General features: G+C 33.0%; 1 long non-coding RNA gene across 1 annotated transcript; it reads right to left on the reverse strand.

The window, feature by feature from the left end:
- Nucleotides 1-2831: 2831 nt before the first annotated feature.
- LOC128555562 (uncharacterized) lies at nucleotides 2832-7924 on the reverse strand. Its single transcript, XR_008370167.1, has 3 exons — nucleotides 7367-7924; nucleotides 5357-6273; nucleotides 2832-3308 (listed from the first exon to the last, which is right to left on the reverse strand). It is a non-coding gene; the product is annotated as an uncharacterized LOC128555562 (long non-coding RNA).
- Nucleotides 7925-22081: the final 14157 nt, after the last annotated feature.

Raw genomic sequence — 22081 nt, forward strand, 5'->3', positions numbered from 1 at the left:
AAAAAACGTACGTGCTCCTTTTATTTATATCTGGAAACATTAAATTCTTGCAACTTCTTTCTTTCCTTATCACAAAACTCGCATTTTGATAAAGCGTATTTTTGTGACTTTCGAGATCTGGCCATAATCGTAAGTCGCATAATATCAATATGTTTGCTTTAACATTGCGTAAACAAAATAATTATCTATAGGTCTATACACATGTTTTTCCAGAAATGTACATTCACCAATTTTTAAGACATCGTACAGCGAGAAAATAGATACAATATATTATGTATAATTACTATTATTAAAAAACTTTGGTTAGATTTTGTTCTATGAAACCTTAAAGAAATCAACCATGGATACCAAGTTAAAATTAGATAAGAGTGTTTCATATATTTTTGTGTATTTACTTACAGTAAAAATTATACATGTATATTAAAATAGTAAGACCTATTGTGTTCCAGGACTACATTGCATTTTTGCAAACATAACCACTTATATAGGAATATTTCATTTTCCTATCAAACAAAGAAGATCGAAACTCTGCGATATTATATGTGACCATGACTGAGAAAATGGGTCCAGATGAGGAATTTTGACATTTTCAGGTTTTTGCATATTTAGAAAGTATATTCATTCAGAAAAAAATCCTGAAAATTTCAGATGAAAATCTTCAAAATTGTCAATTTGATGACAGATTTTGTAACATAGGTATTAAAAATAAAAACAGTACATTTCAGTTATCCTTTCTTTCTAGTTTATTTCTCACATACTGGTAATGGCTAACAATTCTGAAATAAATTTATCTTTTGTTACAATTGCATGATATAAGTAAGATCCCTTCTTAATACACAAAATGATAATCATTTAAAATCTACAACAATTTCTATAAAAATATTTCTAAAATTGTGTTACCATGGCAACAAGTATATTAAAATCCCTTTTCTATGATAAAACTTAAAAAAAACATGTTAGCTTGAAATAAGAATTTTAAAAATTAAAATATTTTAAGGCATAATTTTATGTATTTACAAAAATAAACTGAAAATTTCCCATGAAAATATTAAGAATGTTTGGTTTTATGACAGTTTTTGTAACATGGGTAATAACCATAAGATAGATTTGTCATTGTGTCTTCATAACTTGCCTTTTACATGCTGATAATAAATGACTACTTTGGAAAAAAAGAACCTTCTATTACTATGAAATTTTATTTTTGTGATGCTTACTTAAAACATAAAAATACAGCTAATTTAAATCTTTCATATTTTCTATGAAAGCATTATTCAAATTGCGTTACCATGGCAACATATGCAATAAATTGCTTTTTCTGCAATAGTACTTAAAAATAAAAGCTTAATTTAAAATAATGTTTCTTGTAACTTGAATATAATGAAGTATATGTATTCGAAAGTAAAATTTGAAAATTATATGTGAAAAGATATAAAATGTTTGGTTTTATGACAGGTTTCGTAACACGGGTAATAACCACAAGAATAAACTATTTCAGTCGTTGTTTCTTCAGTTTGTGTTTTCACTTATTGGTAATCACTGGCTATTTTTAAATAAATGAATCTTCTTTTACAAAGAATATTTAGATATTCACTTAAAGTGCAAAGATCTAGCTGGCTAAAGTCCTTCACATTTTCTATAAAACATTATTAAATTATGTTACCATGGCAACATATGCATTTGATTCTGTTTTCTACAATAGTACTTTAAAAAAGAGCTAAATTTGGAAAAGTGTTTCAGATAACTTGAATATTATAAAGTGGTATGTATTCAAAAATATTATCTCAAAATTTCATGTAAAAAAATTAAAATGTTTTGTTTTATGACAGTGTTTGTAACATGAGTAATAACTATAAGAATAAGACATTTCTGTCATTGTTTCTTCATAACTTGCCTTTTACCTGCTGGTAATAAATAACTATTTTGAAATAAATGAAACATATATTACTATTGTTTTTTTTTTTTGTTTATGCTTATTTTAAAGTAGAATACTAGAAAGTACAGCTAATTAAATTTTTCCATATTTTCTAGGAAAATTGTGTTACCATGGCGAAATATGTTTTAAATTCCCTTTAACTACAATAATACTTAAAAACAAGAGCTTATTTTAAAAAAGTATTTCTAATAAGTTAAATATTTGAAAGTATAAGTATTCAGGAAAGAAATCTGAAAATTTCGCATAAAAACTTTAAAACAGCCATGTTCTGTAACGAAAGTTGTTATGTAAGAATAAACATTTCAGTCATCCCTTTCCTCATAATCTGTTTTTCACTGGCTAGTTATAACTGACAATACAAGAAAGTGAACATTCTTTTACCATTACATTATATACTGTAGATCCCTTACTGAAATACATATCCATAATTTCAATGAAATATAATTTGAATTATGTTACCATGGCAACATACATACTAAATTCCTTTTTCTAAAAATACTTTAATAATTAACACAACAGCTTAACTTTTGATGAAGGTTACACTGCTACAAGCTCTGGTGAAAAGTAAATATTTATTTCCAGCCAATACTTTAATGTAGGTAACTGAAACTACAACCTTTACTTGATGTTTAACCTTAACAGCTAAACACATCTACATGTATGTGAACTAGTCTAGTCCAGATTTCAATAAATGTGAGAGGTACAGGCATTTTGTTAGTATTTGGTCCCATATACTTTTTTAGTATAATTTGGGTACGCTGAATTAAACAGCAAAACAGGCTAAAGTGTTGTGTATTAAAACGTTTGAATCCAACAACAATTTCTATCTTTTACATTCACTTCCTTTTTTCAGTTCTCAGAAAAATCCTCGCCAATCACAATTTCAGTTTTCAGTTGAAGTGGTTTGGGACAAACAGAATCCTTTGACTTTTCAGACAAATACTATTCTCTTATGAGTTCATACAGGTACCATTGTCAGGCTTGTATCATTCCATGTCAATAATATTCATTTGGCAAGGGGGAGTAGATTTTAGTAAGTTAACTGGACTGTCACTTTTAACACTAACAATCCAGGTGTTTCTGCAGACATGATAAAGTGGTAATACTTGGTTATCTTCTTCAAAAGTTTAAAATATTGTGATAAGATATTTCTCCACTGGCAGAATGTGACTGGATTTAAACCACTGTTGACCAACTGTGCAGTGTTATGACCTTTCTTTGATGACTGACACACTGTGTCAGCAATATCATGTATTATTAAAGGTCTCAGCATTCACCCTCCTCCACATGTTCTTCTAAATTCAAAAGTGCAAGTCAGATTCAAACTTTGCATGGTCTGTGATCATTGTTGAATATTCAATCGATCTGTGATATCCTGTAACAAATAAGTAAAACATATTATTTTAAATAATTAACCTAGGAGTCTCTTTATTTAATAAAAGCAGAGTTATCACTACTTGATAATAGATGATTCTTTAATTTCTTACAACCAATGCTCTAAAATATTGACAAACAGACTGACAACAGCATGCTGTCAGTATATAAAATGTACTTTGTTTGTAGATTTTGATTACTGCAAATAGGATGTTCTAAAACAAGAGGGCCAAGATGGCCCTAGGTCGCTCACCTAAGAAACACACCATAACAGTGTAAAACATGTTTGACCTAGTGATTTCATGGAAACAAATATTCTGACCAATTTTCATTAAGATTGGACCAAACAATTGGTCTCTTGCGATAAAACAAGCATTTTCTTAGATATGACCTAGTTTTTGACCCTAGATGACCCATGTTCAAACTCGACCTAGATTTTATCAAGGCAATCACTCTGACCAAAATTCATGAAGATCAATTGAAAAATAAAGCCTCTATCACATACACTAGTTTTTCTTTGATTTGACCAAGTGACCTAGTTTTTTTACCTCAGATGACCCATATTCAAATTCGACCTAGATTTCATTAAGGCAATCATCCTGACCAAATTTCATAAAAATCAATTGAAAAAAAACAGTCTCTATCGCATACACAAGATTTTTCTTTAATTTGACCTAGTGACCTAGTTTTTGACCTCAGATAACCTATATTCAAACTCGACCTAGATTTCATCAAGGCAATCACTCTGACCAAATTTAATGAAGATCGATTGAAAAATACATCCTCTATTGCCTACACAATGTTTTTCTTCGATTTGACCTAGTGACCTAGTTTTTGACCCCAGATGACCCATTTTCAAACTCGGCCTAGATTTTGTCAAGGTAATCATGCTGGCTAAATTTCACGAAGATCAGTTGAAAAATACAGCCTCTATCGCATACACAAGGTTTTTCTTTGATTTGACCTAGTGACCTAGTTTTTGACCCCAGATGACCCATTTTTGAACTTGGTCTAAATTTCATCAAGGTTATCATTCTGACCAAAATTCATGAAGATCAATTGAAAAATACAGCCTCTATCGCATACACAAGGTTTTTCTTTGATTTGACATAGTGACCTAGTTTTTGACCCCAGATGACCCATTTTCGAACTTGTTCTAAATTTTATCAAGGTAATCATTCTGACCAAAATTCATGAAGATCAATTGAAAAATACAGCCTCTATCGCATACACAAGGTTTTTCTTTGATTTGACCTAGTGACCTAGTTTTTGACCCCAGATGACCCATTTTCGAACTCGGCCAAGATTTCATCAAGGCAATCATTCTGACCAATATTCATGAAGATCAATTGAAAAATACAGCCTCTATCGCATACACAAGGTTTTTTTTTGATTTGACCTAGTGACCTATGTTTTGACCCAAGATGACCCACTTTCGAACTCGGCCTAGATTTCACCAAGGTTATCATTCTGACCAATAGTCATGAAGAATAATTGAAAAATACAGCCTCTATCGCATACACAAGGTTTTTCTTTGATTTGACCTAGTGACCTAGTTTTTGACCCGAGATGACCCATTTTCGAACTCGGCCTAGATTTCATCAAGGTTATCATTCTGACCAATATTCATGAAGATTAATTGAAAAATACAGCCTCTATCGCATACACAAGCTAAATGTTGACAGACAGACGACAGACGCCAAACGACAGACGACGGACGCCGGACATCGAGCGATCAGAAAAACTCACCTGAGCATTGCTCAGGTGAGCTAAAAACATTTTTTGCATTTATTGGGTTAACCCTTAACCTGCTAAATTTGTAAAATTGACTACTTCATCTTTAGATAGAGACAGTACCATTTATAGCTTATAGGGGTTCTCATAGAAAATTTGCTAAGTGTCAAACACTGCAGATCATGATCAGACTTCACAGATGAGCATGTTGATCTTGATCTGCACTGGTTGCAAAGACAGACATGATAGCTGCCTCATGCAGTCTAAGGGTTAAAAGTATACACTGTTTTAACAGCTATCAAAAATGGTTGTTACCTAGTAAAAGTCTCCACAGACCGTACCACAGCAAGATGTTATTTCTATTCTAGCTAGCAGCATTGGAATATCAATACAGGTAGTGATGTACCATGCTCACAAGTTGTCTGCCCCTTAACCAACTGAGTTGCTTCATAAACAAGAGGAAACACTTGCCTTCCTGAAAAAAGATTTAAAAGTCTTTGGTAAAAGTATCTGTTATCTTCAGGTATCTCAGGAACCTTTACAGTCTTCATTCTAATCTATATTCTTGGTGCAATAAAACTGGTAAAAAAATTCAATCACATCACAATGTATTAGTCGAGAATGGATTAATTAAATTTGAAAATAATCACATTTCAATTAAACTAAATTACAATTAATTGATTTACTTCGAATACTTAATTAAAATTCCTATTATTTAGAACTATATTCTACAAGTTAATGAGATATCAACTTATACACATGTACATGTTGTGTTAAGCATTCAAATTATCCAAGTACTTATTGAGTGCCACATACTTTTCTCAGGCTAATAGCCAATGTAATGAAGACTTTACACAAACTGATCCTCCCTTTTGCCGCCTCAAAACCAGATTGTTGAAATTAAATTTCAATAATGCCAGTTTTGTCAGTTTAAGCCATTTAATAGTCATAGTACATGTACATACATTGTACAAATCATTAGTGTAGAAGTAGACTTATTTTGAATTGGCTCCAACAAAACCTAGACAGAGGTATAAATAAATAATATATTGCATTAAAATTTTGATAAGAGCCATTAGCTGCATGTTACTTAACTGATTCCTCAAAGCACATCCAAAATATGTTACATTTTCTTGGGATCTTAAAGTAAACAGACCAATTTCCTGGCTGTTGTAGGGTATATGAACCAGTTGTATAGTGGAATGAACCATCAAAGGAACAAGGAATATTATCTGAAAGAAGATATATTACATGTACTGTAAACATCACTAAAAATCAAAAACTTCATGAATACTAAATTAATAATGTGATTGTGAAAGGTTTCATTACCTTACCACAAAATACTATAAAAGTTATTACACTATGAATCTATTTTTTAAAGGATCATAAATTGTTTTACACACAGCAAGGCTCAAAAATTTCAAAATTAAAAAGATTTTCATTATATGGCATAAATTCCCACTATCCAAAAAAAAAAATCATCCTGTTACAAAACATTCTGAATCAATAATAATGGAAAGACAGTAGTCACCAGACAGAAATAACATGACTTATGAGACCCACAGCAAAAACATTTACCGTTTTATAAATGCAAGTGTCATGACATCCGGTAACTAGAAACCTAGCCGGTGTTCTAGCCAACCGGTAACAGGACGCCTCGCCTATCCAAATTTCTATCCTATAGGGGTTTTCTAGGTGTCCGGTAATCAATTTTAAAATATTGTATACGCCTTACAGGTGAATATTCACACCTATGCCAAAAAAATGATACAATAAATTTATTTCCTTACAGTATTCATATATAAAAAGATCGCCGAACAGCTAGAAAAACATTAGCGGAGAGGCTAGTCGTATTGTTGCCGGACAGCTAGAATGCAGGGTAGGCGTCCGGTTACCGGACATCTGCATATTTCCTTTTAAAATACCTTGGCTACTACTTGAGAGGGGACTTTTCGAGAAATGATGCGACACAGGCAGGCATCTATAAGTCTGCATCAAATTTATTAATTATCATTGCTACATGTATATTGTATTTTTCCATAATAATGCTTACTATGGACAATGAACTGATTTGATGAATCCTGGTCACCTCGAGTAAGAAGCTGCCTGCCTTCAATAATCTTTATGATAACCCAACTGGCCATTTTATATTAAATACACAGGCATAGTGAAATCATCTGTGTTTAGTGGCCACAAGATAAATTTCATAAATTTCCCTCGGTATGTTTTGGATTCACTTCCGGGTTAAAGACCGACTTATTTTCAGTGAAAGTTTCAAATATATTAGAGAATCTTCATTAACTACTGTTTATAAACGGTACTTACCTAATCAGTAAACAGTATAACAAGTCTCAGATCCGTTCATCGTTGAACAAAAGGTAGTTAAACAAAAGTAAACTTCACATGCTTCCCTGATAAAATCCGAAACCGGAAACATAGCGAAGGGGAAACAACTGCTTTTGAACGAAATATTTTGCCTCAGGCGTAATACCACTACTTTTTTACAGGTCTGATGTCTAAATATTCTTTCTGTAGTAGGCTGTTTCCAATCATGTAACAAGCAGTCGTACTTTAACGGTCAAACTTTTGCTAATTAAAACATGTGTAAGAAAGCTGCGCGCGTAAACTTGGCGCAACTTTAAACGTCGTTTCTCGATATTACGTCATGCAGCATCTGGACCGGTTTTCAAAGACGACGTCACATATAACAAAATTACAATTTGTACGTCACAATCATTACGTCGAAGTGTCAAACGTAACAGCGGCGCTTAGCAAATGAAAACCACACAGAGCGGGAAAACCTTTGGCGAATAGCGGCAAGGGTGTACATAAAAATCCTTGATAGCGTGTTAGAATTTAAATAATGTCTCAAACTATGATTTCACTTGTTAGATTTGTATTATAATATTTTTTTGAAATTCGCTCTCGTGCATCTGAACTCCAATCAACTACAAATCACAGATGTAGCATTTCTTCAACAACTATATTGTTAATAGCATGATTCTGGTTGAAATTATTTGAAAGTTTAGTGCAGTTGTTGCAATCGCTCACAGGTAGCATTGGAGTAGACTTTAAACAAACTGCAGCATTTATTTAATTTATGTATATATTAGACACTCTGCGCAGAAAGTTAGAATTACAGTTCAAATTGCAGAGACTACTCACACTATGTATGCATTTGAGAACTGATCCGTATGCGTATGATGATATTTAAAGAATACTCTCTACCATGTAAGTTTAGATACCTCCTATGTTTTAAATGAGCGCATGTCAGTTAACAGTTTACTTCACATGATTTATAACCTCATGTGAAGAATATGACTTGTATGTTAATGCCAAAGTTTGTGTTAATCTACAATAAATGACACTAATAATTATCCGGAGTATATTTTGACTTTGAGCTAGTAAATACATAGTTGATGTATAGTGATAGAGATTTGTTCGGACTCTTGTGTCTGTTGCACATCTACCATTCACCCAGTTTGACAGAGCCGTTTGTATTACTATTATATGACCATGCCATCTGTAAAAGTATGCACATACTTTGTGTTCGATATGTAAGCAGTTAAAAGTGTTTAAAGCATTTAAATAACTAAGATAGTACAAATGGATCTGATAACATGGTGTTAGTAATACAAGCTCATAAACAACATTTGAGCCGCGCCATGAGAAAACCAACATACTGCGTTTGCGACCAGCATGGATCCAGACAAGCCTGCGCATCCGCGCAGTCTGGTCAGGATCCATGATGTTCGCTAACCGGGTCTCTAATTGCAATAGGCTTTGAAAGCGAACAGCATGGATCCTGACCAGATTGCACGGATGCGCAGGCTGGTCTGGATCCATGCTGGTCACAAACGCACTATGTTGGTTTTTTCTTGGCGCGGCTCGTTTATCTTGCTTATATTTAACAGGCTAATACAACTGCCTGCTATATCATTACCTGTACTCAGAGAGCCGATACTTGCCTTGAAGAAACTCGCATTAGTTTAATGACAATTTATCGCACATAGACGGTTTCGATGAACCTGATACGGTAAAAGCTAAATATGTTTTCTGCAGGTAAGTAACATTTAACAGAAATGTCAAATACATATTAATCCTAAATGTGTGTATATAAGCTAACTAATTGGTATTCATAATACACAAACTTGCAATAAAACATTTCGTCAAAATTGCGAATTCGTTAGAAGGAAAATAAAAAAGACCCATGAATGCACTCGAAGTCGTAAAGTTTGAAGCTGCAGTACTTAATACCGAGTTTTATCAAATACTAGTAATAGGGATATAATAATTAAAGACATTAATACGACCTATATTTTTTCTAAAAGTTTGTCAGTGCTCATGCACCATTCTAACAGATAGGCAGACATTCAGTTAATGTAAATAACTGATAAATCTTTACAGTTGGAAAAAAGCGAAGTAATAAAATGGTCTTGATATATATATCTTTTTTTAGAATACAGATGTGTCATTGATGTAAAAACCTTGAAACTCACATGCATTATACATTTTCCTCTAGTCATGAGGAGACAAAAGATATAATTACCAAAGTATGAGTATAAAGAATGCACTAAAACGTTTGACCGACTTATACGAGATGCTTATTCACTGTGTTTTGAAATAAAAGATGCCTAAAATATTACGTCTGCATTCGACAAATTATTGTCTAAATATGATTTAGTAAAAAAATACAATTGTTTAAAAGAATTCATTTCACATGATTACTTAACATACAAACGTACAGATTTCTTAGAGAAACAATAAATAAGAATACGATTGTAACCTTAATACAACTGATTAATATATAGTGTTTGAAATCAGGAGTCATGTCTGTATTCTAGTCGCTATATCGAATAACCACGAATTTATATTTTACTTGTATGACATTTTGTATTTGACAATTTATTTGAGACATATCTATGCACTTGATTACTGTTATCTATTTTGTCAGATGTAAATATCTCTTAATTTTTTATCAGCCCGTTCGTAATACGTTGTTCTGCTTTATAATAATGCTATTATCAATTTGAAAAAAAAAAATAATGTTTTTAGTTGGGAGTGTTCTTAGTACTCAAACTGAAGGAATATTCAAACAAAACACAGTACAAAATATACAGAAGACAACAAAATGATCTCAAAGGTAAATAGTTGGTCTATTTTTCAATTTTAATATGCAGGGTAATAGGTTTCTTTCGTCTATTATTTACTTTTTATTCAGCTAATTGCATAACACAATGCATATCTCAGTTCAGTCATAATGAATGTGGGGATATCCATTTTCAAAATATTTCAAAAGTCATGATAAATTTTGATTTGTATTATAAAACAAAAACGTTTTAGAAATTTGTCCGCGTTGATTATTTCTTGATACAGTTCAGTTTTTGCCCTCTATCAACATTTTATCTCTTTAGTAAGATGATGATGTGGTAGTTTAACTTGGCCAGTAAAAAAGTAAAAAGAGAAACATTTGATGCATTTCCAACCTTTCGCTCAACTACATTATCTGACCTGTTGTAAACAATTTAATGTAAGAGTAACAAGAAATATCTTTAAAAATGATGGTCGGCGAATTGTAATAAGGAAAGAAGTTTATGAATTTTTCATCTAACATTCATCTTTCATCTAACATTTTGCAAAACTAAACACCGCACTTTAACAATTTAAATGGTTCTCTTTTAATTTTTCGCAAAGGTTTCGTAGGGTTGCAATTTTATTTCGTTTATCCTTAGACGAATAATTACTGCAGTAGTTTGATGAAGATTCATGAAGCGGTTCATGAGAATAGGTCATTAAACGTGTTTATATTTTTAGCTAAATTGGTCCCTACCCCCATTTGTAACAAAATAGCAAGAGACCTTACGATATTGTTACACATCGAGTTTGATAAAAATCCATTACATTTTAGTGGTTAATGCGAAGAAAGGCATATCTACTTTTAGCTATAGTGGTCCCTAACAGGGCCCAAGTTCCTATATAAATTAATTTGGAAGAGGACCTTATAATGATGCTCCAGACCAAGTATGACAAAGATCCACCAAGCTGTTCATGAGACGCTGTATAAAGGCATTTCTAGTTTTAGCTCTAGCAGCCCCTAAAAGGGGTTAAATGTCCCAGCTGAACAAAGTTGGCTGCGGGCCTAATAAAGATGTTACAAATCAAGTTTGATTAGAATAAATGAGAAAAAATCAATTAAAAATTTTTTTTATTTATTATTTTTATTTATTTCTAAAATAGGCCAACTGATCCCGCTTTAACAAATGCAATATTCGCTATTCATGAATTTTTGGACAATGACGTCACACCTATAAAAAGTGAAGGTCAAGCAAAACATACAATTGTAATTATTTCAATATTTCTGTTTCATAAGCAAAGTTTGACAGTAGTCGTATCACATAGATAAACTGTATGCAACGTACCTTCATTTCAGTGTGATGAGATTCAGTCATTATATAGCATATATATAATAAAACAGATTTCAACTGAGTTCAATATTTGCATACCATACTAAAGAAAGATATTCATATATAATAAATCAGTTAAATAATTTATAACAAATACATCAAAGCAAACAAGTACTCATTTTAATATGCCAGTTGAATATGTCACAAAAGCAAGAAACCTTTTCATATACAGACGACAATTGTAACAAGAAAAATCTTTTCAGAAGCACTACTCTACATAAAAGACTCTTATCACACCCTTATTCATGTGATACGCAGACCGTATTCAGCTCTTTCTTTAATTTGATATATGTTGGTATTTGAACAGGTTTTTATCATATTTATTAAACTTACTTATCATTTTGAGATATATCAATATTCTTGCTAAATATACTGAGCCAAAGTTAGCTTTAAAACTGTGAACAGCGTCGTTTAGGATAAACGCTTTGTCTACATTTCACTCAGCAGAGTGAAAGAAATTGACACTCTCGTCCAATCAGGCAGAGTGTTGCATAAATCTTCCATTTTGATAAATTATCTATAATGCGTTATCAAGTAGTTTGATTTGCTAACTGAAGTCACGTGGCATAGGTAACGAAAACGAATTTAGACGGCGTCGCCGAAAAATATGACTTATTTAGCGTCTGTGATATACAGTACGAATAAACAATGTTTTTAATCAAATAGCTCCAAAACCCAGAAGCACAGGAAGAAATTCCTCATCTCTACACTCAAAATAATTTCATTGGATGATTTATATATTAAACGCAGCTGCTCTGTCTTTCCGAAACGTGGTATAAATCAGATGTACTTTTACGTTATCCCATTTATTACGAGATGAGATTGAATTTTGACAATTATGGCAAAATGTAATGAGTTTATAATGCGTTCTCTAAATATATTATACGTATATTATGTACTTTCAATCCTATATAAACATTTGTCTATGTTGACTGTTTCAGTGTGAGATCGATATATCATTCACTGCCGCTTACCTTTTTTTGTTCAGCGGCAAAAAATCTTCCAAACAATCGCCACAGGGTAATGCGTTACTTTTCATTCAGTTGCATATTAAACCTTTGCTGTTTTTCAAACAACTACGACATCGGCTTAGTAATGAAAAAAGTATCTCAAGAATTTTTTACCAGCTTAAATCTATATAGCATTGGACAATTAAAAATGTATCGCTACATCAATGTTTGTTTATACAAAAAAAAAAAAACAATCTAAAAATAAAAGATAAGTGGACTCCATGGACTCACTGAGAACAGCAAACGCCACAAATCGTAAACTTGAATCTAAAGATATATGCGGAAAGTTGTTTTAAATACCCATCATTAAGTCCATTTCAATGATATAAAGAATAAAACACGGGAAGGAAAGGCTACGTAAAAGGGACCTTTAAAGACCCATCACAACTGGTGACCTATTTTCTCTACAACATGAACTGCTTGAAAATTATTCTGATAATACTGGTATAATACAGTTATTCTTCAAGATGATAATTGAACAATTAATGCATTGCGTGAATTAATGTATGTTCACACCTTAATCTGCAAACTAATTTAGTCAATCAGTTTTAAAAGCGTAGATAGATAACTGCCTTACACAGTCGAAACAAATGTGGTCTAAACTCAACCTAATAATACATTAAGTAATGTGTATACTGCTACATTAATCTAATAATATATTTAGACATTTAACACATTGTCTTGGTCTTATATATGTCACAGTCAATTTGTAGCTAGATACATTAATTTCTCTTTTTTTTTTTCGTGTAAATCATGTTTAATCACCATTATGGTAAATGCAAAAGAATATAGTTATTCTGTGGCGCGTCTTTAAACCCACTCCGTAAATGTGGTATAATGGGAAGTGTAAGTATAAAAGGGGAGGGGTACTAAAACGGAGTGAGTATAAAGGGGCCTTTATACATCTCCCATTTTAAGTGGAACCTTTTTACTTAAACTCACCCTTTTGCCGCATCCAATCTTTTATATGTTTCATATATCTAAGATGTAGGTATGATGGGAAGTAACACCACCAACATAAAGACATTATACAAAATATATATGACGAAACGGACAAAAACAAGTTTAAAAGTGGGTAAAGGTGCGGTTTAACGTGTTTGGGGCATTCAAAACTCACATCTTATAAGATAAGACAGTGTACATAAGACAATTCTCCTCTTAAGTTACGCTCTACCATCAGTGACAAAATACCAGACTGCATAAAGTAAAACATATAGATAGGGCCAATCTGATGTATCAGTATACCACGGTATTTAACAACATCTATGAAGGCAGAGCACATAGCTATAACAAGAGGGCCATGATGGCCCTATATCGCTCACCTGAGTAGAGTTGCTTGCTTGAACAAATTTCTTAGCTCAAGCTTTAAAAACAAAAGAAGTGACTCACAGGGCAGGGCCTCTTTTCACCCGACGGGCATAATTTGAACAATCTTGTTGGAGATCCACTAGGCAATGCTACATACCAAACATCAAAGGCCTAGGCCTTGAACTTTCAGATAAGAAGATTTTTTCCCTATATAAGTCTATGTTAAACTTGGGACCCCCAGGGTAGGGCCTCTTTTCACCCAAGGGGCATAATTTAAATAATTTTGGTAGAGGAACACTAGGCAAGGCAACATACCAAATATCAAAGGCCTATGCCTTGCAGTTTCAGGCAAGAAGTTTTTTCCTATATATGTCTATGTAAAACATGAGACCCCCGGTTCACCCCAGGGGAATGATTTAAACAATTTTGGTAGAGAGCCACAATGCAATGCTACATACCAAATATCAAAGGCCTATGCCTTACAGTTTCAGGCAAGAAATTTTTAGTGTTTTCCTATATAAGTCTATGTACAACTTGGGACCCCCCGGGACAGGGCCTCTTTTCACCCCAGAGGCATAATTTGAACAGTTTTGGTAGAGGACCACAAGGCAATGCAACAAACCAAATATCGAAAGCCTAGGCCTAGCAGTTTCAGACAAGAAGATTTTTAACGTGGTTTCCTATATAAGTCTGTAATGTAAAACTTGGGACCCCCCGGGGCAGGGCCTCTTTTCATCCAAGGGGCATAATTTGAACAATTTTGGTAATACAACATACCAAATATCGAAAGCCTAGGCCTAACAGTTCCAGACAAGAAGATTTTAAAGTTTTTCCTATATACGTCTATGTAAAACTTCAGATCCCCTGGGGCTCGGCCTATGTTCATCCAAGGGTAATAATTTGAACAATTTTGTTAGAGGGCCACAAGGCAATGGTACCTACCAAACATCAAAGGCCTATGTCTTGTGGTTTTAAACAAGAAGATTTTTACAGTTTTTTTCCTATATAAGTCTATGTAAAATTTGGGATCCCCGGTGCGGGGGCCTCTTTTCATCCCAGGGGCACTATTTGAACAATCTTCATAGAGGACCATTAGGTAATATTACATGCCAAATATCAAGGCTCTATGCCTTGTGGTTTGGGACAAGAAGATTTTTAACGTTTTTCCTTTCGGTTGCCATGGCAACCAGAGTTCTGCATAGAATTAAATTCTTTGAATAATTTTGAAAGGGGACTACCCATGGATCATTCCTGTAAAGTTTAGTGTAATTCTGCCCAGTGGTTTTCAAGTAGAAGATTTTTTTTTTAATTGTTGACGGACGCACGACGGACGACGCACGACGGACATTGAGCAGTCACAAAAGGTCACCATGAGACTTTGGCTCAGGTGAGCTAACAAGAAATAGACACAAACCAAGTTCAAAATAAAGGAACCACATTGGAATGGTCTGTGACATATAAAAATGTAAAGGAAACTAGGGAATAAACTCGAATACCAGCCTACATAAATCAAACAACATATATGTACATGTATGCTCAATAAAATAAAAGGTGCATTACAAACGTTGATTTCTTCGGCTATGTTTACAACTCGTAGATTTATATTGTATAATTCTGTGAAAACTAATAATTTTGTATAGAAATATGACTATTATACTTACAGGAGATTTGTTTTATAGATAAAGTATTTCTTGATTTTAAGTCTACTTTTCCTACTATTTCTAATATTTAAAGCTAGCAAAAGAAAAACAAATACTTTTGGCAAGTTACAAGTGCCTCTCAGAAAGTACACTTTTTACTTAGTTTATACCCTGCTGATTGCAAACTGTTTGATGGATTGATATTCGTTGTAATATTCTAAGTACATGTATTTGTATGTAAACACAATGGCCAGCTCAACTCAGTAAAAGATAAAAACTAAAGGATCAATGTATACTAACTAAAGGGGACTAGACGTCTCGTTTAAAACTGGATATTGTAGTATGTCTTCTTTTCCTGAAGTAGTTTCAAAAGCTATAGGAAAATCAAGTAACTTGAATTGTTACTTAAAGTATGTGCAAAGGAGCAGTCATTTATCTATTTGTCTAATTTTAAGAATACGATTTGTGCAACATGTATTCAAGTATGATTTTGTACTAACAATTAGTCGTAATGATATTTCATAATACCTTAATGATCTATATAGCTATTTACATACCTTCGCCCCATTACAGAGATCATCAAAGTCAACATATTGAAGAAAACGACAGTAGAACCTTATATTCACAATGTAATATCATTTACATTCAACGTTATAATGATTACTTGTTAGGCCTTTTCTACAATATTATGTAGTCGAAAAGTTTCATCAAGGTCATTATGCAACAGCTAATGTGCGTAGAATGACATGCATCATTTTCACTGTAAGGTCATTGCAAACGTATTGCATCTAAATGATACGTTTACCTGCTATCGACTGTTGAATATTAAGGAAGAGAACGCATGTCGTTTTAAAATAATGTAAACCAAGGCATACAGCAATCTGTGATGATCTCTGTTGACAAACACAACCCAGGGAAACGGCATTTTAAATTGCATCACCGAAATGTAAAGTAAACGAATGTTGAAATGAGTGCTCTTATCGGTTTAAATAAACAAGCAATGTTAAGCAACCTATTTCAAGGAAGAACAAAGACCTTTTTCAATTAAAAATATTTGTATATGTAAAAATAATGTGTTTAAAGATATTACTATAAGTTTTCAATAGTTAGAAATAATACCCTTTATTCTGAGAGCGATTATTTACTTCACTGAATCCTCTAAATAGTGAGCAGTAAGACACAGCTGCAGTAGTAGGCAGTGAACTTTCAAGTAGGCACCAAATATTTTAGATATATGTTTATTATTATTATTATTATATCAGATTTATATAGCGCCCTTTTCATGATAAACACGTTCAAAGGCGCTTTACATATAGCAAACGGCTAACTTAGCCTAGCTCTTTGCGAATAGAAAGTCTGGTTCTTTGACGTGCCCGGTGTATAGCACCGATACACGCGAAGCCGTCTTTCCTGGGAAGAACCAGTACAGGCCTCTAAGTTAGGTGGGAGACACTCGAGAGCATCTCAGAAATTTCCAGTGCCTGGACCGGGATTCGAACCCCGGATCTCTGGATTGACAGTCAAGCGTGTTACCACTAGACCACCGGCCCACCTATATGTTTAGTTAACTGCATCAAAGTACTTTGTCTGAAAATATAATTAAAATGTCATTTTCCGAAAAAAAGATTTATTTGAGCTGAAAAAATGACAAGAGTAAGATATCTTGAAAAAAAATGGAGACAACTTCGTTAAAACTTCAGTTGTAGGCACATAGTAGGTGACTATTGTACCTAGTCGTCTCATAACAACTCTCATTGTTGCCTTTACGGACCTTCTAGGTGACTATGTACCTAGTATCTCATACAAACCATGCACCTTTCACCTCTAGGCATAACAAAATATGCAAAATTACTACAACGGTCAGCAGTTGAAAAGAAAATTATGTAAAGATCAAATCAGTTAATGCCATTGGGAAAGTGTAACATTTTTTGGTGAAATTTGTAAATAGACGATCTTTTAGAAAGTTATAACCTACAGAATTGCACTAGGTAAGATATGTTGAGAAAGCTATTGCTGGAAAGAGAACAATCTCAGCTACCCATATATATGCGTCAAAGTATGAGAAAAATATCTAGAAATTTGAGAAAATCAAAGAAAACAATTTCAGGACTGTTACATGCATGACTGTGTTATCCTGCGTAGAAGATAGCATAGACACATTACTTTTCCTTTGCATTGATATAAGATGGACAAGAGTAGGATTGACAAACGGTGTTCACTCAACAATATCACTCTATAAACAAATTGTTTCCCTTGTGTAAAGAGGGTTTAGGGTAAGTCTCTACATATAGTAATCCCTATATGTTTTATTAATGACAAACAACATGTGTTATCGTCACTATCTTCCAAAATATCTTCTCTTCCACTTTTTTCAACATCGTATCTTTACTTCCTATAACTTCTGCTTTAAGTACCATTATCTTCAGGCAAGCACGTTTCTGTAATTTGTCAGATAATGCTATTGGAATAGCGGTCTCTGGCTTGCTGAAAATTTCTTGGCTAAGTATGACATTGGCGGTCTGACTGTAAGATTTGTGACTTCAGCCATACAACTGTCTTTTAATTTATTTTTTCCGTGCAGATGAAAATATCATATGGCGGTCCGGCTATTGACCTCTGAAATTTGTAATTCAGTTTGTTAAGTACGATTTGGAAATTCGTTAATATATATTTATAACTCGGGATAAAAGTATTTGGATAAAAATGGGATCGTCTATGTCTATACAAAATGCATTTGTTTCTTCTGAGAAGGCTTTTTGTCGAGAGAGTATTTCATCTTCATTTCTTATGACGTAGCCTATTATGCAAGCAACAGCAGTGTTTGTGTTTAATACTTGAATCTAATCGAATATTTTAAAAATCCTTCTAAATCCACTTTTGTCGTATAATTTTGAACAATTGTAGTGACAGAAATATTCGGTTTCTGCCTTTAAGTTTGAAGAAATTTTGCAAATTGTAAAATACAGGTGGCAGATGAATAATAATTGGTAAAACAGTGATACTCAATTCAAAGTTCATCAATTTTTATTGTTACCCTATCTGTCTGGAAAGATGATAGGCTTTTATTACGACACGTGTCTTTGATGTGATATGATAAAAGAAATTTACCTTTCCTTAATTTTGATGATGCTATTCAGTCGCTGTAGACCATTTAGATATTTTTCAGTCAATTAGCAGACCACCTGGAGAGTCATATTTTATGCCTGTAACTGTATATACAAGTACGGAAGTTGCTGCAAGATGCAGCAAAAGAAAACTCCCCGCCAAACAAAGCAGCATACGTAGTACTGATAGAACAGGTGATGATATAACGATACTGGTGTCTTTGTTGTAGACTCTAGGCAAACGGACAGTCTGATGGGGTTTCATGAATGTTGGAGAAAAAAACATTGCCTTTGAAGTGTGAGCAGGATTTTTATTGTTGTATTTAGTGACCTAAGTATTGACCCATGACCCATATTGACCTATGACTCATATACGAAAATGACCTCTATGAATGAAATGTATCGCATAGACAAGGTTCATGCTTAAATTCAGACTTACGTAGTTGTTCATCTGAAATGACTGAGTTTCAAACTTAGCTCAGATGTTATCAAGACCATTATTCTGATAAATGTCTAATTAGGAATATGGGCCCTATATGATACACATCATTTTATCCCGCCTAGGGGCGTGAAGCTCAGTTTAAAAGGAACAGGAAAGTTATAACCCAAGTGTTATATCTTGACGATAACGTTGGTGTATTTACTTAGAGGGTATTGTTGTTTTATTTTCACCTCCTCGTTAGGAGAACAGCTTATGAATACGCAGCAATGAATATTGACTAAACAGTTTACTGCTATAAACATCTTTACCACTACATACAGTCATATACTGATCAACTGGTATTTTGGAAGGACAAAACAGTCAATGTTTTGCAATCAGCCACCTCTCAAGAAAGACCATTGTTCTGATATCGCTAAAGGTCAGCCTGTAAAAAACCTACATTGAGATAATAAAGCAAGGATACTTTAAAATGCAAGTCACCTTGGTTCAAAGGCCAGTTTTTGCCTTATTGTTAGGTGACATTTGTAAAACGTTTTACTATAATTATGCACATCAAACATTAAACATATAAATACTGAACTTAAAAAGAATAAAGTAATCGAAATATAAAACTAAAAATATATGACACTGTTTATGGATGTTTGTTCCAGACCTACGTACTGTGTAACAAGTTTGGTGTTGATTACCGAAACATGAATGGGCATAGCCATGCCTACATTAAGATGACGGAGTTTTGTACCTTTAAGGAGTTGCAGAGTAAGTTACAAACTTAATGCATAGAAAAAACAACGACATATACACGATACACAACATACAACAATCCTTAACAAATAGACAACAAACTTTAACAAATGCTTACACAGAAGTAGTAATATAAAACTTACTTTTATACATACCAATAAAAGTAACACAATAAAATGGGTTTAAAAAATAGCATAAATTAATTTTACATGCTTGTACAAAGCAGTATCTGGAATTTTGGTTGGAATAAAAGGCCTTTACCCGATCATATGAAATAAATTTGGCAAATTAAATGCCTGCAATATAATAAATCAATATTTGAAATAAAATAAAAAGTAAAACTAATATACACGAAAAAGGTAAACTTCTTTCTGGCGTATTCATCAAACTGAAAACGAAAGGAATTTTCCACGTGATGTCCGACACAAATTTGCTTTCTTTTCTGCTCGTTGATTTCTTTGCTGCTCCTTTTTTTCTAGTGAAACTTAATTTTCTCGTTTGTGTTGTTAAATCTAGTGCCAATATTATGGGCCAGATCAGATATTAAAAATAAAAGATTGAAATTTTGCAAATCGAAAGGAAAAAAGTCGTCAATTACGACATACACTGCATTCACAAAAAGCCACCAAGAATAACATGTATTGCCCTGCTCTGTTGATTCGGTCCATGACATTAATAAAGACAAAAACTAATTAGTATACAGATGGTACAAACTAGCCGAAGCTGATAAGCATTGGTAAGGTTGCCGTGCAAGAGCAAACACGACATCGGTTTGAAGGAGGCTAAGCAATAAGAGTAATACAATGAGTATGACCAATATAAGGCTTGAAAGTGCAATGAAATAGGTCAAAACGGTGTTTTGTAAACATGTCATCTTCAAAGTTTTGAAGGCAACACTTAAAGATATGCTGCTGTCTTAAAACAGTATGTTTTATAATATGTTTGTCAACATTAACAATGAATAACTTTAAATTACTTAAACTACTGTGAAACCTTCTCAAAACTTCAGCATACCGTGATACGTGTGATTTAAACAAATCAACGGTGGCATGACGATATTTTGATTATTTCCACCACCTTTATATAAATACAGCTTAAACACATTAACGAAATTAAAACTATACAAGTAGTTGGTGTATGGTAACAAAGGTAACATGCCAGTTTTTAGTTATCTATCTTGGAAACAAATGGTAAAAGTGTAATGTTTCACTAATCACACATATGCAGTTAACTTTTCACGTCTCTCGTGTCTCTTTCTTTTCATTAATATAAATGTTGAGATTCAGACATCTGATTATTCTTATCTTTGTTTACGAATAGAAAAAGAAGTAAAAGGACAGTTTGATATGTAACATCACATCTGTTGATTTTAACGCAAACAAGCGTGTTATAATGCATGCCGTATCAGGTTTAATCGTCTTCACATAATCTAGCTATAGACAAAAAATTCAATCAGTTGTTTAACTCAAACACGTAAATAGTAACGTTTTCAGACTGCACATCCGTATTATTCTAGTGACGGCTCTAATTAGTGGTTAAGATAAAAAGCAACTAAAATATAATCTAGTTTGTATTCACACTAGGCGCTGGAATGTGGACATGCAAGAGTCATAGATATTTATAAGCATTGTTGCATTATGGGAAGTAAACATGGTTGTTTTAGGGAACGATGTGTAATAAAGAAACAAGATGACATACAAGGAGATGTGGAGATATAAGAAAGCCATTAATAGATTTTAAGCCCGTGATATTCCACATGTGTGTTCACACTAGTAAAATAAATGTAGATGAAATTTTAATGTAACAGTAAATCTGCCTCCGGATGTAGTTTTATGTCTGACACTTGGTTCATTAGAGGTATTTCTACGTTTGATTTCAAGAAAGTAACAACACAAATGTGACTGAATAAGGCCATTTAATAATAAATGACAGAACCTTTATGTGACTACATAACATAGTGCTAATTACACAATACAACAATTATTTTGAAATTGCTAAACTAAGCAAAATTTAATGCTTTAATGTAACTTTTTTTTTTAATCCACTTGACCTTCAAATAATCCACATTCTAATACACACTGTGTGTGGACACAAACTGGATTAAAAAATAAATCTGTTTTAAATCACATTTAAACTATAGACTGAACAGGGTATATATGTTATGTATATAATATTGTTTTCAGTATAAAGATAAAGAAAGTCCGATTTCAGTAATTGTAATGCGAAATTACGGAGCATACCCTAATTAGGTGTTTTAATGCGCACATAATTACCAATGTACTTAAAACATGTATACAAGTGTATTTTAGCTAATAGGCGAAATTCCACTGT

Source organism: Mercenaria mercenaria, chromosome 3 (assembly GCF_021730395.1).
Source record: "Mercenaria mercenaria strain notata chromosome 3, MADL_Memer_1, whole genome shotgun sequence".
In the NCBI taxonomy this organism is placed as follows: Eukaryota; Metazoa; Mollusca; class Bivalvia; order Venerida; family Veneridae; genus Mercenaria; species Mercenaria mercenaria.